At 46.4% G+C, this 18,209-nt stretch overlaps 1 long non-coding RNA gene across 5 annotated transcripts in view; it reads right to left on the minus strand.

The window, feature by feature from the left end:
- Positions 1-16,008: 16,008 nt before the first annotated feature.
- Positions 16,009-18,209, minus strand: part of LOC109029195 (uncharacterized) — a 30,015-nt gene continuing 27,814 nt past the window's right edge. For 4 of the 5 annotated variants that reach the window (XR_010129488.1, XR_008670150.1, XR_010129487.1 and 1 more), the window contains 2 exons: positions 16,971-17,074; positions 16,140-16,770 (listed from right to left, as the gene is read on the minus strand). This is a non-coding gene — a long non-coding RNA (uncharacterized lncRNA). Of the gene's footprint in view, positions 16,771-16,970; positions 17,075-18,209 lie in introns of all 5 variants that reach the window. The other variant, XR_008670151.1, reaches the window with a different exon arrangement.

Genomic DNA, 18,209 nt, shown 5'->3' on the forward strand with positions numbered 1-18,209 from the left:
GGTCATTCTTCAATGATAACTGCTTCACTAATATAAAATTCTTGCTACACTCTTCTGTTTGCCCGCCTTTCTGCATACACAATAACTGGGTTTAAATGCTAAACCACAGTGTAACCTTTTTGAAGACATTTTAAACAGCAATTAAGCTGAAGGCACGGAACTCACCTGACCAAGTTTAGGTATGCGCAGGCAATGACGGCCACTCCCAGCTGCCACACGAGCGGAAGAGCTCTTATGATGAGAAACGAGATACACCTTAGAATTGGTGAAACATGGCAGTTACAAGATTAAACCCATATGCAATGCCCATTCTGCCACGCTCTGTTCTAGACATTCTTGGATATATCAGCTCACTTAAATCCTCACAACCATCTTAGGAGCTAAATATTATCATCCTGTTTTTTAAAGATGAGGAAAATGAGACAGAGAGAGGTTAAGTAACTTTCCTGAGATTTCACAGCTAGTAAAAGTGGGAAGGCAGAATTAGAACTCCAGTAGCCTGGCTTTGAGAGAACTTTTTTGATTGTAAAGGTGAATCCCTAATTCACTCCCTGAAATAATCAAGATGGGAACGAGGTGGGAAAGAGTGCTTAAGGTCTTTGAATAATAAAGACACGGATTAGGGTGTTGTTTGCTTGCTGTCTTGAAAGAGGAGGCGGGGACGGTGGAAAACAGGAGGTGGAAGGAGGGTGTCTGGGAGCTAGGCCGGGTTGAGCCGTGGCTGTGGCCGCGGCCGGTGAGGACGCCCCCTGCTGGAGCACTGTGATGGGATTCGGAGCAGCGCTGTCTGACAGTTGACGTGACATGTGTTTCCTGCTCTGAGCTGAGTCACAAATGCCCTCTACTCTCCCCGAAAGGTCGGTAAAAGTGGGTCACACAGCAGGCCTGTGAGTCTGGTGCTTTGGGGACTGAGGGAGAAGGGAGCGGGTAGATCCACAGTCGGGGCGAAGCGGGACGAAGTGAAGAGAGCAGCCCCCGGCCCCGGCTGGCAGGAGAGGAGGGTGGGAGTTGTGTCCCGGGACTCAGACAGCTTCTGAAGGATGGAGGGCGTTGGATCGTTGCAGCTCTGAGACACGGCGTGAGCCATTTGATTTCTGTGTAGGGTTTCCAGATAAAATACAGGACATCCAGGTAAATTTGAATTTCAGATAAAAAACAAATGATTTTGTTAGTATAAGCATATTCCAAGCAATATTTGGGACATACATACTAATACTAAAAACATATTCTTTTACTGGAGGTCTGCAGACATCTGGCTTACAAACTAAATCTTCACAAGGACTTTTGGGGATGAGTTCTATGAGACCTATTTTACAAAGGAGGAAACTGAGGGACAGAGATTAGACAAGTTGCCCATGATCACAAGGCTAGTAAGTGACAGAAACAAGCTATGAATATAGAAATTCAAGCCTTCTCCTGATAATAGGCTGACTTCCTTCTCCAAACCCTACCTCAAAGGCCAGGTGGTCGTGACGGTTGAGGCCCAGGTGGAGGCAGGGAAGGCCACAGGTCCAGGCTCCTGGGGAGACACAAAGACAACTTCCTGCCATTTCCCTCCTGCCCATGGGGTGAGGCCCAGGGATGAAGAAGATGGGATCTTGCTAACCTCCCATGGCTCCCCATTGCCCTCGAGAGAGGCCAGACCTTGAACTTGGTGTGTCCTCCTTCTAGCCCTTTCATCTCTGAGCCTGATACCTATTGTTTCTTCTTTTGGAACCTGTGTCACCACCATTTCTCATGGCTAACTCTTCCTCAAACTCTAGGCCAGTGGCTTTCAGAGCTTTTTGATTGAGACCTGCAGTAAGAAATACATTTAATATCCTAACTAATAAACATGATCTCTCAGACAGACAGATAGATAGATAGATAATTGAAACTAACATTTCACAAAACAGTATTTCCTAAGTGTGATGTTGTAAATTCCTCTCTATTTCACTAACAAGTAATTCAGGTCACAACTACTAAATTGATTTTATGACCCACAAATGAGTTGCCACTCACAGTTTGAAAGACACTGGTGGAGGTTCTGGCTGAAAAATTGCTTTTTCATTGGGAGAGGCTTCCTGTAGGCCCATAACACACAGTCCCTGGAGCATCTGCCCAGGATTTGCCTTGCCTTTTGTGTTGCTCACGGATGTGATTCTCTGTTCAGCATCGGGCTTCTCCTCTGGACTGTGAACTCCTAGAGGGCAGGGTCCATTTCTGGATTTGCTCACCATGGCACCGCAGTGCCTAGCACAGGCCCTGGCCCTTTAGAGGTGCTCAGTACATGTTTGTTGAGTGAATTAATGAGCAAACTGCCAGCCCTTATACCCTCCTAAGCCCACTTGTGCCCTGCCCCACACCTGCTGTGCTGCAGCCACGTGGTGGTCCTCAGGGACCTGGTTCAGGGGAGAGGTTGATTCCTGGAGCTTGGATGGAGAGAGGGATCATGTGCATGTGTGCATTGGTGGAATGAGAAGGGGCCAGGAACAAGTCTGCCCACATTTGACAAAGATTAGATGTGGGGGGCTAGGGTCAGGGAAACCTTCTAATAACACTGCTTTGTGAAGTAGTGAGTTCCTACCTGCTTGGAGGGTCCAAGCAGGCTGAGCAAAATGCCAGAAAAGCTTGGCAAGGGTTTGTGCACCAGGGGAAGGGTTGAATAAGCTGACTAATGGGGTCGTGTCAGCTCTGCTGTGTGGAGGAGTACAGGCTGCAGGCTAATAAAGCTTCCTTATAGGAGGCAGCTGGGAGCCATTGTGGGCACTAGCAGGAGGGGAGAGCAGCTGGGAGGAGGAGTTGCAGGAGGGCATATCTCCTGATACTGCTCCTCCTCTGACCTCTGAATTCCTCCCAGTCCCTGGCTCCTTCCCCCATTACATCTGGAGGGGGATGTCTGGGCTGCAGACTCCAGAGCCAATGGTGCCTCTGTAGCCCCCCAGCTCCCTGGGCTTCCATGCACACTGTGGGAGTCCTCCTGTCAGGGCTCGGGGGCAGTGGAGAAGCTCTTACCAGCTGGTCCTGGAGAGCTGGTGTCTGTTTCAGCCCTATAGGGAGAGAGAGGAGCTGTGACTGCCAGGGCCAGGCCGCACCAGAGTCATTACCAGAGAAGGGGGTGGAAATTAGTGATGCCCTGGGACCTTGCTCACAAGGGTCACCCAAACCTGTTTGACTCCCTGCTCAGAGGAGCTGCAGCTGAACCACCCTGGCTCTCCAGTGCCTGCCTCCAGCATTCGTGGACTCAAGCGACTGGGTGACCTGCAGGACCTGGCTCAGCACCTGCCCAGGGCCCCACTCTCTTCCGCCCTGCCTCACACCCCCTCCTGCCCCTCCCTAGCCTCAGCCTCTGACAGCCCTGTGCCTGTCCTTAAAGCCTGCCCTGCCCTTGCTTTGCCACACCTCTGAGTCAGGCTCACCCTTTTCTCTCAACAATGTGAGAAGTGGTTACAAACCCCATCACGTGAATTAGGGATAGGGAGGCTCAAGGAGGTTAAGCTGCCCACTATGTCCTGTGGCCCCGCCCTGCAGCCCCGTATTCCACCTCCATCGTAGCATGGGTCACGCTACCCCGATGATCTGCTTAAGCTCCGAGGACGAGAGCCAGATCGAATTCGCCTTTGTTATCCCAACATTTCACACATGATTGGCATGGAGTAGACACTCCAAAAAATATAGAATGAACGAAAGTTTTGTCCAAGATCAAACAGCTAGGAAGCAGCCAAACTATAATTCAAACCCAGATCTTCCTGTATCTCAACCCAGCCCCACACCCTTCGCTCTCCTCCAGGAAGCCTTCTCTGACTTACTCAGTCAAGGCAGCTTCCCCTTTCCCCAACCCCCTCAGAATCCTGGGCATTTGGATGTGTTCCTATCCCCCTCTCCCCTGCACTCTCTGAAGGCAGGAACTTGGGATAGGGTCTCAGCTTGGCTCTAATCCTGCTCCTTCCCCAGAACCAGGAGGAGCTCTATGAGTGTGGGATGCCCAGGCTGAGGGTGGAGGGCTCAGGAAGGAGGGCCTCACCCAAATCAGTGGTGTCTTCCTGCCTGGGATCACCCACCCTGCCTCATCGCCCCTGCTCATCGGGCCAGGGGCCAGGCTTCCACCTGGGACTGGGCCTGCCAGCTTCTCACAAGGGCTGGCCCAAGCCTTGGTATTCTCTGGGGTGGGTCCAGGTGGGGCATCTAATCCTCTGCTCATTTTGCTGCAATTCGATATCAGCTTCCAATTTGCATGCTCTGCTGCCATCCTTCCTTCCTCCTCTGGCCGCACCATGTATTTTCCACAGCTCTTCTGAGGGCCCCTTGGGTACCCTTGGGCTGACCTCACCCCAGGCCTTCTTAGGGCTGAGCGTTGGCCTTGGGATGGAGGGACCACTGTCCCCACGGCGGGAGCAAGGCCTGCATGACCAGCAGCCTGGGGTGGATTCAGGTTCCACCGTCTAGGCTGCCTGGCTGTGGAATCCACAGCCTCTCAGAGCTTCCGTATAAACATATGGAAAATTACCTGCACACGGCTGGTGTTAAAAGAATAGAAGTTGAGGCTTCCCCAAGGGCTGAGGGCCCCATAGCTCTGGGAAGTCCTTTACCATATCTAACCATGCACTTCTGGCTACAAAGTCGGCCCATTCTCTTCTGGTTCTACTTGATGGATGTCTGTTTTCTTGAGATTTTAGCACACTTGAGGGAGTTCATTGTATTTATTTATTCATGCAACAAATATTTATTGAGCACCAGCCATGTGCTGAGCACCAACCATATGCCATTCACTGTTCTAAACTTGAAATATGTCAGGAATTGAAACTGACAAAGATCCCTGGCCTGCTGGGGCTTACAGTACAAAGGAGTTTATTCGGCCTATGGGGCAGTTTACTAGATGATGGCCCGTCTCAGCTTATTCTCCTCCACTTTAAACAACCTTTAGAAAAACAGATGAAAAGAAATTGTAAATATTGAAAAATAACAGTATGTACTCTCAGATGTCATCTTTACCCCTGTCTCACCACCACTGCTTGAATTTAAGTAATGCAATTAGAAGTACAGGCTGTTGCTTAAAAAGTTAAACACAGAGTTAACATGTGATCCCACAATTCCACTCCTAGAATTGAAATCAGGTGTTCAAACAGTAACTTGTACACACATGTTCTTAGCAACATTATTCACAATAGCCAAAAAGTAGAAACAATTTAAATGTCCATCAATCTATAAACAAATTATGCTATAGCCACACAGTGAAATATTATTCATTCATAAAAAGGAAAGAAATACTGATGCTTGCTACAACACTAATGAACCTGAAAAACATTTTATGGGTTTTTTTGTTTTTTTTTTCTGAGATGGAGTTTCGCTCTTGTTGCCCAGGCTGGAGTGCAATGGCATGATCAGGGCAGGGGTCACCACTCTTCACCCTTATTTTCTAGAGCTGCACCAGCCCACAGCACATGCTCAATAACCGTTTCCTATAACCAAACCCTCTGTCTCACCTGTCACATTGTTCCCGAAATTGCTACTCTTTCAAGAAGCCTATCCTGATGGACTAGTGGGCAAGCATTTCTTCATCCCAAGGTGACACCACTGGCCTCACCCCTCAATCCACTTTACATCTCACTGTGCAAAGACCTGCCACCTGCCTTGAAGACAGTGAAAATGGATCAGATGCTGGACCGATGGGCTCTCTATCCTTGGCCATTCAGTTATCTGCCCCAGGCATGTCTAAATATCCAACCAAGGCTCCTGGGTGTTTTGATACCAAGTTCCAAATTCTCAGCAGACTCATTGCATGCCACCCCTGCCCACCTCATTACCCTAGGGAACTTCTGGCTACTTCATTCCTCCAGAGGTGACCTCTTGGGTCCCCTGCACACCCTCATACTGCTCAGAATACTGCATGGAGACTGTCCCAGCTGCAACATCCCTGCCTGGGACACCCTCATTCCATAGAGCTCTGGCCTCTTCATCCGCGTCCATCCATGAGTTCCCTTCTCCAAGAAGCAATCTTTTTTTTTTTTTTTTGAGACAGAGTCTCGCTCTGTCACCCAGGCTGGAGTGCAGTGGTGTGATCTCAGCTCACCGCAACCTCCGCCTCCTGGGTTCAAGTGATTCTCCTGCCTCAGCCTCCTGAGTAGCTGGGATTACAGGCACGCACCACCATGCCTGGCTAATTTTTGTATTTTTAGTAGAGATGGGGTTTCGCCATGTTGGCCAAGCGGGTCTCGAACTCCTGACCTTAGGTGATCTGCCTGCCTCGGCTTCCCGTAATGCTGGGATTACAAGTGTGAGCCACCGCGCCTGGCCGAGACGTTCTCCTTGACCAAGTCCTTCCCCACTAAGCTTTCTCCCTCCCTGTTCTCAGCTCTAGTCAGATTCTGACTTATTCTGGGTGTGGTTCTGGCTCCCCATCAGAGGGTTTAATGTCCTCAAGCAGACTTCACCCTATCCTAGGATCATGGACAGAAATGGAAATAGGGCTAGAAAGCAGAGAACTCTCGGGGGTGCACAGAGGGGAGTGAGGCCCTGGAGCCTGAGCTCTGGGCAGCCAGGACTGCAGGAGGAGGAGCCCCAGGGGGCCAGGTCACATTCCTGTAGAGATTCTCTCCCTGGACTGGTGGGAGCTTCATGGAGCTGTAGGGAGCAGTGGTCAAGTGTTCTACTGACTCAAGTTCCATCAGCAGTTTCCCAATAGTCCCCCGGGAGCAACATGAGATAGCCCTGGGTCCCCTAGGACTCCAGCAATGGGCTGGGCAGAGGGCCTGCTGGGGTGAAGGGCATAGGATGGGGTTGGGGGTCCAGCTCAGGGGAGGGGTTTCACACCCCACAACTCTGCAGTCAGTTGGAGAGGAGAGGTGGATGACCCTAGACCTTTGACTTATCAGAGCTGGAGGGAAAGTTAGTGATTGTCTGTCTTTTCAGTGGTTCCTGGGCCCAGGGCCCAGGGCTGCACAATAGTTTAAGTGTTCTCAAACTATTTGCTATATTTCACTGGGTACACTAGGCTCTGAATACTTCCCTGATAGGAGGCTGCAGTCAAGTAACTCAGCCAGAAAGAGCCTCTGCTTTTGACTGGAATTCTGTCCACCCAGGGTGGCATTGCTTGCTGTCTGCTGCAGATCTGAGTCTGCTCTATGAGCCTTTCTTCCAGTTAATAAGAAATGGGGAAACAAATTAACCTTCACACTCTGCTAGAAACATTTTTCTTTCTTTCTTTCTTTCTTTCTTTCTTTTTTTTTTTTTTAGAAATCTTGGCTCACTGCAACCTCTGCCTCCCAGGTTAAAATGGTTCTCCTGCCTCAGTCTCCTGAGTAGCTGGGATTACAGGCATGCGCCACCATGCCTAGCTAAGTTTTGTATTTTTAGTAGAGACAGGGTTTCTCTATGTTGGCCAGGCTGGTCTCGAACTCCTGAGCTCGCGATCTGCTCATCTTGGCCTCCCAAAGTGCTGGGATTACAGGCGTGAGCCACTGCGCCTGGCCTAGAAACATTTTTCAAAGCATGACATCCACGGCAGCAGTGGAGGTGGGGACAGATAAAAGACAGTGTCTCTTCTGGTGAAAAGGTAGGAAATGATCCACCCCAACCCTGCAGGGGATGTACCTGAGGTCCAGAGAGGGAAAGAAATTTTTCCCAAGGTTGCACAGCAAACCATGGAGACGTATCAAATGTGAGCACAAGTCCCTGACTCCTGGACCAGAGCACTTTCTACCAGGCCACCTGCCGTCCCCACTCTCCCGGGGACCACAGAGACCCTCATACGTGTGATTTACTCCATTTTACATTTATAGGTTCCTATTCCTCATGAGGTCAGTCTTTCAATACCCCCTTGCCTTCTCTCTCCAGAGTCTTTGATCAACCTGTTTGTTCAAGAGTAAGTGCCAAAAGAGTCCATACTATATGATTCCATTTGTATAAAGTACAAAACCAGAAGAAATTGATCTATGCTGTTACAAGCCAGGACAGTGGTCACCCTTAGAGAAAGTGGCACCTGGAGGGGGAAGGAGAGTCTGGATGTTGGCCATGCTCTGTTTCTGGACCAGGTTCTGGTTACACAGGTGTGTTCAGTGGGTGGAAATGCATCAGGTTGCACACTAATGACATGCATTTTAAACTGTTTGTATACTTCAATTAAAATTTTTAAAAAGTTAAATTTAAATGATCAATAAATACTCATCTTGAATGATGGAAGACAGCACCTTGGGCCTGTTTCTAAGCAATGTATTGACTATTGGACAGAATTACACCACCATCAGCCATCCACAGTGCTGTGGAGGCCCTCCCTCCCCACCGCTGCAGCTTGGCCGGTCAGCCGAAGGCCCCAGCACAGGGAGGTGGAAAATTCTGCCTCTTGCAATACCCAAGCTTCACCAGGACCAGTAATCTCTGGCCCAGTCACACAGAGCCTCCTGGGATTTGAGCCACAGCTGCAGTGAGTGAGGACCCTGAGGGGAATGTCCAACCTGGTGACAGGGAGAGGGCCTGCACTGGTGGTAAGGCAGGCAGGAGACAGCAGATATTAAATGCCCTCCTGGGGAAAGGACAGCTGCAACCCAGGGCCTGGTGGGCCTTGGAGCTGTGAGCTGACTCAGGTGGACACAATAACATCTTTCAGACAGTTTCGGACTGGCCCAATTCTTGGGTGAAGAATGCAGCTGAGTGTATGAGTGTGTATTGGTACAAGTATGTGCCTGTGAACATGCCTTCGTTCTAGCTGTTCCTTCTGCCTGGAACACTTTATCCAACTGCCTGAAACCCTCCAGCCCTTGTCTCTACCTGGTCAAATCCTAGGTGTGCTTCAAGGCTCAGTTCAAATGTGTGATGTGGCCTGAGGCCTGACACCTCCTTGCCTCCCAGGCAGAACGAATCCTTTACTCCTTCTCTGGACCCACCATATGACCTAGCACTCACCCCACCAATCAAAATAGTGGGGTGTGCTGCCTCCAATTCTGGACTGTGCCCTCCCTGAGGACAGGGACTATGACACTCTAGCTCTCGTCAGGATTGTTTAAGGGAATATATAAGTGCATATATCTCTGGGAGCATATATTAGAATCAATTAGGACTATCCCTCTAAACAAAGAAAATCATTAGCAGATTAATTAACAGTCCTGTTCAGAGTGCTAATTCAAAGGCTAAAAATCTTCTAGCTTAAGCAGGATCCAATGTTTGATAAAACCTGTCATTGGGTTACCGTATTGATTGAGGCTGAGCCTTAGCTGTGGAATGCCTGAGTGTGCAATTCACACATAATTCCTCAAGTGATTTGGGCACATTTTTCTCTTATTGACGAGCATTATAATGACTATAACAAACCAAAGAAACCTCCAGTGAAACAACACATGACTATGCTTGTCAATAAAGGTGTAACCATTAATTTAATGAATGCATTTCCCAAGTGCTTCTTTGTTAAGGATGTTTGCCTAGGTTCTGACCAGAATAGAAATGGTGTGAATGACGCAATAGCATTCATTTAGTTATCCACTCATTCATTCATTTACCAAATCCTCAGCCCCACCATAGTCCTAGGCTCCATGCCAGGGGCCATGGGAAATACTTTCTTTCTTTCTTTTTTCTTTTTCTTTCTTTTTTTTTTTTTTTTTTTTTTGAGATAGAGTTTCGCTCTTGTCACTCAGGCTGTCCCCCAGGGTGGAGTGCAATGGTGCGATCTTGGCTCACTGCAACCTTTGCCTCCCGGGTTCAGGTGACTCTCTTGCCTCAGCCTCCTGAGTAGCTGGGAGTACAGGTATGCACCACCATGCCCGGCTAATTTTGTATTTTTAGTAGAGATGGGGTTTCGCCATGTTGGCCAGGCTGGTCTCGAACCCCTGACCTCAGGTGATCCACCCACTTCGGCCTCCCAAACTGCTGGGGTTATAGGCGTGAGCCACCGTGCCTGGCCTGGGGAATACTTTCAAGTGAACAAGATCCCTGCCCTCAACAAGCTTACCTTCCAATAAGATTGGAGATCCCAGCAGCCTCATTCGAATACAAGACACTATAAGAGGCGTACTAATGAAATGTCCAGAGGAAGGCGTATTCCGAATGGTGAGCCTGGGGAAAGTTCCCTAGAGGACATAGCATTTGGGTTGGAATGACTTGAATATGCAGGATTTTGTTAATAGCAACATATTTTTTCCCTTCTATGAAAGTAATTCATGCTTTAGAATGGCCAAAGCAATCTTGAAAAAGGAGAATGAAGTTGTAGGAATCACACTTTTTGATTTTAAAACTTTTGTTTATAGCAGGGTCCTGGGGTCACACCTGGTTCTGCCACTTTCAAATACGTGAATTTATTTTTATTTTTAATTTAATTTTTTTTTTGAGACAGGGTCTTGCTATGTTGCTCAGGCTGGTCTCAAACTCCTGGGCTCAAGAGATCCTCCCATCTCAGCCTTCTAAGTAGCTGAGATTAGAGGTGTGCACCACCACACCAGCTCCTGATTTTAAAACTTACTACAAAGCTCCACTCATACTCTGTATCAAGACTGTGTGTAACTGGCATAAGGATAGATATCATAGATCAATGGAATAGAATTGATAGTCTAGAAATAAACCCATATATTTAGGGGCAATTGATTTTCAACAAAGGTGCCAGGGCAATGGGAAAGAAGAGAAATAGTAGTCTTTTCAATAAATGATCCTGGGAAACTGCATATCTACATGCAAAAGAGTGAATCTGGACCCCTAAACAAAAATTAACTAAAAATGACCAAAGACCTAAGTGTAAGAGGTAAAACTTAAAACTCTCCTAAAACACAGCCAACCTTGGTGGCTCATGCCTGTAATCCCTACACTTTGGGAGGCTGAGGCAGGAGGATCACTTGAGGCCAGGAGTTCAGGACCAACCTGGGCAACATAGTGAGACGCCATCTCCACAAAAATTAAATAAATAAAAATAATAAAATTCTCAGAAAACATAGAGGTAAGTCTCTTCGACCTTTAATTAGGCAAATTAGGCAATTCAGACATCCAAAGTACAAGTTAAGAAAGATAAATTGGACTTCGTCAAAATTTAAAACTTTTGTGCTTCAGAGGACACCATCGAGAAAATGAAAAAACAAGTGATAGAATGGGAGGTGATATTAGCCAATCATATATCTGATAAAGATCTAGTTTCCAAAATATCTAAGGAACTCATACAACACAACAATAAAAAGGCAACTCAATTTAAAAAGGGGCAAAGACTGTGAATAGTTATTTTTCCAAAATATAGATACAAATGGCTAATAATAATAAGCATATAAAAAGATGCTCAACATCATTAGTCACTAGGAAAATGCAAATAAGAACCACAATAGGATACTACTTCACACCCACTATCATGGCTATAATAAAAACAGACACTAACAAATATTGACAGGGATGTGAAGACATCACAACCCTCATACATTGCTGGTGGGGATGTAAAATTGTGCAGCTGCTGTGGAAAACAATGTGGTATTTTCTCAAAAAGCTAAATATAGAATTGCTGTATTGCACTTCCACTACCAGGGTACCCCAAAGAACTGAAAACAGACGCTCAAGCAGATCACTGTATGCCAGTTTTCATAGCAGCATTATTCACAGTGGCCAAAAGGGAGAAACAACTCAAGTGTCCACCAACAGAGGAATGGATAACCACAGTGTGGTATGTCCATACAATGGAATATTATTTAGCTTTAAGAAGGAAGGAAATTCTGACACATGTTATAACATAGATGAGCCTTGAAGACATTATGCTAAGTGAAATAAGCCAATCACAAAAGGCCACATATTTCATGATTCCATTTATATGAAATATCCTGAGTAGGCAAATACATGGAGATAGTAAGTAGAGTTGTGGTTGCAGGGGCCAGGGAGAGGAATAACAGGAAATAATTGCTAATGGGTGTGGGGTTTGTTTTGGAGGTGATGAAAATGTTCTGGAATTAGGTAGTGGTGATGGTTGCACAATTTTGTGAATATACTAAAGACCACTGAATTACACTTTAAAAGGGTACATTTGTGGTCGGGCGCGGTGGCTCACGCCTGTAATCCCAACACTTTGGGAGACCGAGGTAGGCGGATCACCTGAGGTCAGGAGTTCGAGACCAGCCTGGCCAACATGGTGAAGCCTCGTCCCTACCAAAAATACAAAAATTAGCCGGGTGTGGTGACACATGCCTGTAAATCCCAGCTACTCGGGAGGCTGAGGCAGGAGAATCACTTGAACCCAGGAGGCGGAGCTTGCAGTGAGCCAAGATCGTGCCACTGCACTCCAGCCTGGGTGACAAGAGACTCAGTCTCAAAAAAAAAAAAAAAAAAAAGGAGTAAATTTTACATTATAAGAATTTTGTCTCAGTGCGATGCTTTGGATATTTGACCCTTCCAAATCTCATGCTGAAATTTGATCCCCTCTGGTCTGAAGAAAAGATACTAAAAAGAAAAAAAAAATTTTTTTTAAAGAAATTTGATCTCCAGTGTTGGAGGTAAGGCCTAATGGGAGATGTTTGAGTCACAGTGGCAGATCCCTTATGAATGGCTTGGTGCGGTAACCGGGGAGTTCTTGGTCTGTTAGTTCCTGCGAGAGCTGGTTGTTAAAAAGGGCCTGGCTCTCTCTCCTCTCAGTTGCTCTCTCCCCGTGTGATCTCCAGACACACCAGCTCCTGTTTGCCTTCCCCCATGAATGGAAGCAGGCTGAGGCCCTCACCAGAAGTAGATGCTGGCGCCATGATTCTTGTACAGCCTGTAGAACCATGAGCCAAATTAACCTCTTTTGTTTATAAATTACCCAGCCTCAGGTATTCCTTTATCGCAACACAAAAGGGACTAAGACATTCAATAAAAAAGTAATTCATGGTTATCATGGTAAATTTGGAAACAAATATTTTAAAAAAGAAGAGAAATTAGCTGGGTGCTGTGGCTCACACCTGTAATCGCAGCACTTTGGGAGGCTGAGGCGGCTGGATCACTTGAGCTCAGGAGTTCAAGACCATCCTGGGCAACATGGTGAAAGCCCTGTCTCTACCAAAAAATAAATAAATAAATAAAAATAAAAAAATTTGCCAGGCATGGTGGTGTGGGTCTGTTATCCCAGCTACTCAAGAGGCTGAGGCTGGAGGATCACTTGAGCTCAGGGGGCAGAGGTTGCAGGGAGTCAAGATTGTGCCACTGCACTCCAGCCTGGGTGATAGAGCAGGACCCCGTTTCAAAAAAAAAAAAAAAAAAATCTGGGCAAGACACTGTCCTTGCCCTTGCCCTTGCCCTTGCCAAGGTAGGAGGTGTTTTATAATAAATCTGTCTGTCCAAAAGTGAAGTTGCCTGCCTAGTAAGTAATAGTTACCATGTCTTAAATACTTTCTATGTGTCAAGTGTTAGGTGCTTTAGGTAGATTACCTACTGCATCCTCCGAACAGTCCTAGAAGGTAGTTACCAGTGTTATTACTCCCTTATACAGGTTAGCAACTTACCCAGGTTTCTAGATTTGGAAATGGTGGAGATTCTGACCTCAGGAGAAAAGACCTTCAAGCTCACACTACTAAGCTGCCAGCCTCCAACGTGCACGTGATGACTGCCTTTGTCAGCACAGCCATGAGGCACTTGCATACCTCTTCGACATCACTGAGTTGGGGGCCAGACACTGGGCTGGGTGATGGGGACACAGTGGTGACTAAGGCAGGGCCCGCCCTCAGGTCATGGCCAGAACTGAGGCGGGAAATATACATTGATGTTTTTCTTTTCATTGCACAAAAGAGAAAACTGACACTTTGAGAGGTCGAGAGGCATTTCTGAATTTTACACGCAATGAAGCATGCAAAAGCTTAGCACAGTGCCTGACATGTAGTAAAGCTTGATAAATGTCAGCTGTTGTTATTATTTCCAAAGTCACACAGCTAGTCTGTACAAAGCTGTGGCTCAAATCCAGCTCTTCTGGTTCAAACCTCAATGTTCCTTCAAGAGAAGTGCCTGGCAAGGAAGAGCTTGGCTATGCAGAGGTGGGTTCGGGTTGTGTGGTTCCTGAAGCTTATACAACTTGCGGCGAGCTCTTTAAGAAAAATTAAAATTATAAAATATACAAAAATATATGGCCATGTGAATGCATAGCTAGGGCCTATTCCAAAGTCCTAGAAGAGCCCATGCAAGCCGGGTCCTGAAGCTTAAGCTTTCTTACCTCCGTAGCAAGACCACTTCTGCTACCACATGTGGAAGATTTGCTACCTGCGTGGTGGGCTGGCTGGCTGGCCACCGAGGTCCCTTCAGAGACTGAGATTTTGTGATTCTGTGTCCTAAAGTCTATGCAGGAGCACTGCACTCAGAAGCAGGCCAGGAGGCTCCTGCTCTGGCCCAGTGCTTTAGAGGGCTCTGCCATATCACGTATATCCACAGCAGAGACATCTGAAGGACCAGTGACTCTCAGGACACAGCACTGCCTGGACCCAAACATTCACTCTCATGACCAACACCAGTCAGGCCCCAAGGAAATGCTTCCTCACACCTCTTACCTCATGTTCTCGAAGCCAAAAGCTCTGGAACCCTAATGCTGGGAAGGTTTGTAGGTTGTACAACTGCCACGTGGGAGACAACACTGCTTTCAGGGCAGGGCACAGGAAGGATTCAGGATTAGCTCATCCAAGCTTTCTTCTCAGATGCAATGAATGTAATAGACTCCTACCTAACAAAGTATCCTTTCCCAGAAATGCCAAGTGTCCCTATTCTTGTATTTCTTCCTGTTCCAATTCATGGTCCTGGACATACACATGAGTTAGTGCAGTATTCACAAAACCTGCATGTGGCATTTGAGGAATGTTTTGTAAGAATGATTCTCATTAACTCTTATATTTTTGCACGTTTATAGGTCTAGACATAACATGTAGCAGCACGGTACCAGTTCTTTCCATCACTCTACAGCAGCAGTGCTCAAAGTATGGTCTGAGGATTCCTGGGAGTTGTTGAGCTCTTCTAAGGAGTCTGTGGGGGTCAAAATCATTTTCCTAATACAGGTTGTGTAGCCCTAACCTGAGAATCCAAAAACTGAAATGCTCCAAATTCTGAAGCTGTTTGAGACTCAACATGACCCTACAAGTAGAAAATTCCACACAGGACCTCATGTGACAGGTCATAGTCATAATCCAGACAAAACTGTTTCATGCTCAAAATTATCAAAAATATTTTATAAAATTACCTTTGGGCCATGCGTATTAGGTGTATATTAAGCCTAAGTGAATTCTGTGTTTAGACTTGGGTCCCATCCCAAGATATCTCATGATATATATGCAAATATTCAAAGAAAACATCTGAAAACCAAAACATTTCTGGTCCCAAGCATTTTGGATAAGGGATACTTAACGTGTAATGCTAAGATATCCTTTGCCCTTTTCAGGCTAATTCTCTCATGAGTGTACAGTGGAATTTTCCAGAAGTTACTCAGTGTGTGATGTCATCATCACTCTGATGACTAATGGGATGTGTGCTTGTGTGTTGGGTTTTAAAAGTTATCAGTTTTAATTTCTAATTTGGCAAAAGTTGATAGTTATAATTTATATAAACAAAAGGGGTCCTCAAAAGGGGTCTTTGGGGTCCTCAATAACTTTTAAGAGTATAAAGGAGTTCCAACCTCAAAAAGCTTGAGACTTGCTTGATACTGCTTTAAGAAATTTTCATGATGTACAGGATAGCACTTTATATGATGAAATAAAAACATTTTTGTAATTTTGTTGTGACAGTGACAATTTAACATACACCATCCCATTATTTAGTTTGTACGTGGCATGTAAAATCCATGGTTTAGTTCTGTATCCAAGTATTGCTTTGAGAATTATATTGATAATTTCCAGCCTTAGCAGAGTGTAATTCACAATTTCTCCACGGTGAAATTGATAAAAAACTAAAAACTATAATGACTCAAAAAAAGTTATCTAATTCAGTATGACTGTCAACAGGATAAAAATTATATAAAATTGTGATTATAACTGCATAATTGGTGGCTTTGCTAAGACAAAGGCAAGAAAAGTAAATTTTGTTGAATAAACATGTAAAAATTTATGAAGTATGTATATATTTATTACTCAACCAAACATAGCCCGCCCATCATGTGCAATAATAAGTAAATTTAGTCTTCTGTTTTGTCAATTTTCAGCTATATAAAAACCATAGCTTTATACATTTTTAAGTTTTGTCATTATGAAAGTATGTTGTCAAAGTAGACAGTCAGGACATATTTTATTTAACACTTTATTAGTCCAGTGGATCATTTTTCTATATTTAGGCACACGGTATGACAACTTGCCTGCGTCCTACGAAAGTTAAGGTGTGCTTAGTACTATGGATTGGGTCATTTCTCCCAGAAGTGGGCAAGAGTTTCCAGAATGTTTAGGTCCTGGATCAATCACTTCTTACTCTAGCTGGTAGTTCTGCCACTGACAGAGAGAGAGGAAGGTGTGAATCCACACTGATTAGCTTGAATCATGGTGCTTGCTGCCTTTTCTGTAGCTCTGGAATTCCCATCTGTATACATGGAACCTCTTGATTGTGCAGCGTAAGGCAAACATTTGGCATAGGCAGAGGCCCAGACAGGGAGACCACACTGGGACCACGCCTCCTATCCAACAGTGTCCCCACATGGATTGCAAGGGTGAATGTGAAGTCCTGGGTGAGAAGGAAGAGCAAAGCGTGTCACTTGGGCAGGATCGTCCTTCAGGGTAGCTGACCCAACACCTTCCAGAAGGCTGAAGTCTTGGGTTGTAACTGGCTCCGGGATGCTCCAAGCCTGAGGCACCCTGTGGCTTGGCAGGTGCGGCCAACAAAGCTTGGCTTACTCAGTCATGGTTTCTCAGCACAGGCTGCCTGTCAGGCCAGGAAATCTGGTCCTTCTCCCTTCCACCGTTCATCCCCCCGCCCCAACTCCCCTGCCCAAGAAAGCCTGTCAGAAGGCTTTGCCCAGACCTCAGCTCTCTTTCTAGAGGCTGCTCAGGTGAAGAGCAAGGTAGAGAGCTGTGGGTAGGGGATGCAAGGTGGCAGCCAATGGGAAGGCGGTGCAGGGTTACCTTTTCAGAAAGAGATGTGGCAGAGGAAGCCTGGTGGCCTGCACCTCATCTGCGTGGTGGAGCTTGACCTTCCTGTCTATGTCGTATGCTTTTCTCTCCCAGCACTGAAGGAAGGATGGAAAACTGAGGGAAATGTGACCTGTCAACCTCTGCTCTCCCCTCTGCCCAACCAGGAAGTATGGGATACACATCAGTTGAGGGTTACAAGGACAGAAAAAGCCATGGCCATGGGTCCTCCTTTTCCTCCTCTTCCTCTCCAGTTCCCACTAATAAGCAGCTCACACTGGGTGCTGCACAGGGTTGGAAAGGTGATGCCATTCCCCACTCTGCAGGCATCTCATGGCAGGATACTTCGAGGATATAGGCGCCTGCCAGTCTTCCCCCACCGGTGAAATCAGAAATATTTGGAAACTCAGCTGGGCACGGTGGCTCACGCCTCTAATCCCAGCACTTTCGGAGGCTGAGGCGGGTAGATCACGACGTCAGGAGATCGAGACCATCCTGGTTAACACAATGAAACCCCCGTCTCTACTAAAAATACAAAAAAATTAGCCGGGCGTGATGGCGGGCGCCTGTAGTCCCAGCTACTCCGGACCGGAGGCTGAGGCAGGAGAATCACTTGAACCCAGGAGGCGGAGCTTGCAGTGAGTCGAGATGGCGCCACTGCACTCCAGCCTGGGTGACAGAGCAAGACTCCGTCTCAAAAAAAAAAGAGAAATATTTGGAAACTCACTGGACAAGGCAAGAGGGCCAAGGTGGAATAGTGGAGACAAAGGCAGAGTGCGGGCGGGTGTAGGGCAGATGCGTTGCATGAGGCCCAGCCCTGAGACACCTGGGTGGTGGAGATGCTAGGGTGTGGTGGGGTGAGGCCAGAGGCTGAGGCCACGCCCTGTTGTGAATTCAGTTCTCATGAGCACGTACTACGACCTTATTCCCTGCAAAAATGTCCCTTTCCTCACAGCACTTAGAATTTTTTCAACCAATATATATACATTGACAATTTACCATGTACTTGGCTCAAAGCTGGCCACCAGAGTCTCAGAGATAAATATAATTCTAAGACACTTACAATAAAGTGAGAGTCACATGTGCACACAGATATAAGCTGATTAACACTGGAATAACTCATTCAACTTCTAAAGAACTTGAGTTTTCTCATCTATAAACTAAGGGAGTTTGACTATTTGTAACATATCCTATCTACTTCCAAAAGATTTTAAAATAGCTTCCAAAAACACA

The sequence above is a fragment of the Gorilla gorilla genome, chromosome 10 (assembly GCF_029281585.2).
Source record: "Gorilla gorilla gorilla isolate KB3781 chromosome 10, NHGRI_mGorGor1-v2.1_pri, whole genome shotgun sequence".
Lineage (NCBI taxonomy): Eukaryota > Metazoa > Chordata > Mammalia > Primates > Hominidae > Gorilla > Gorilla gorilla.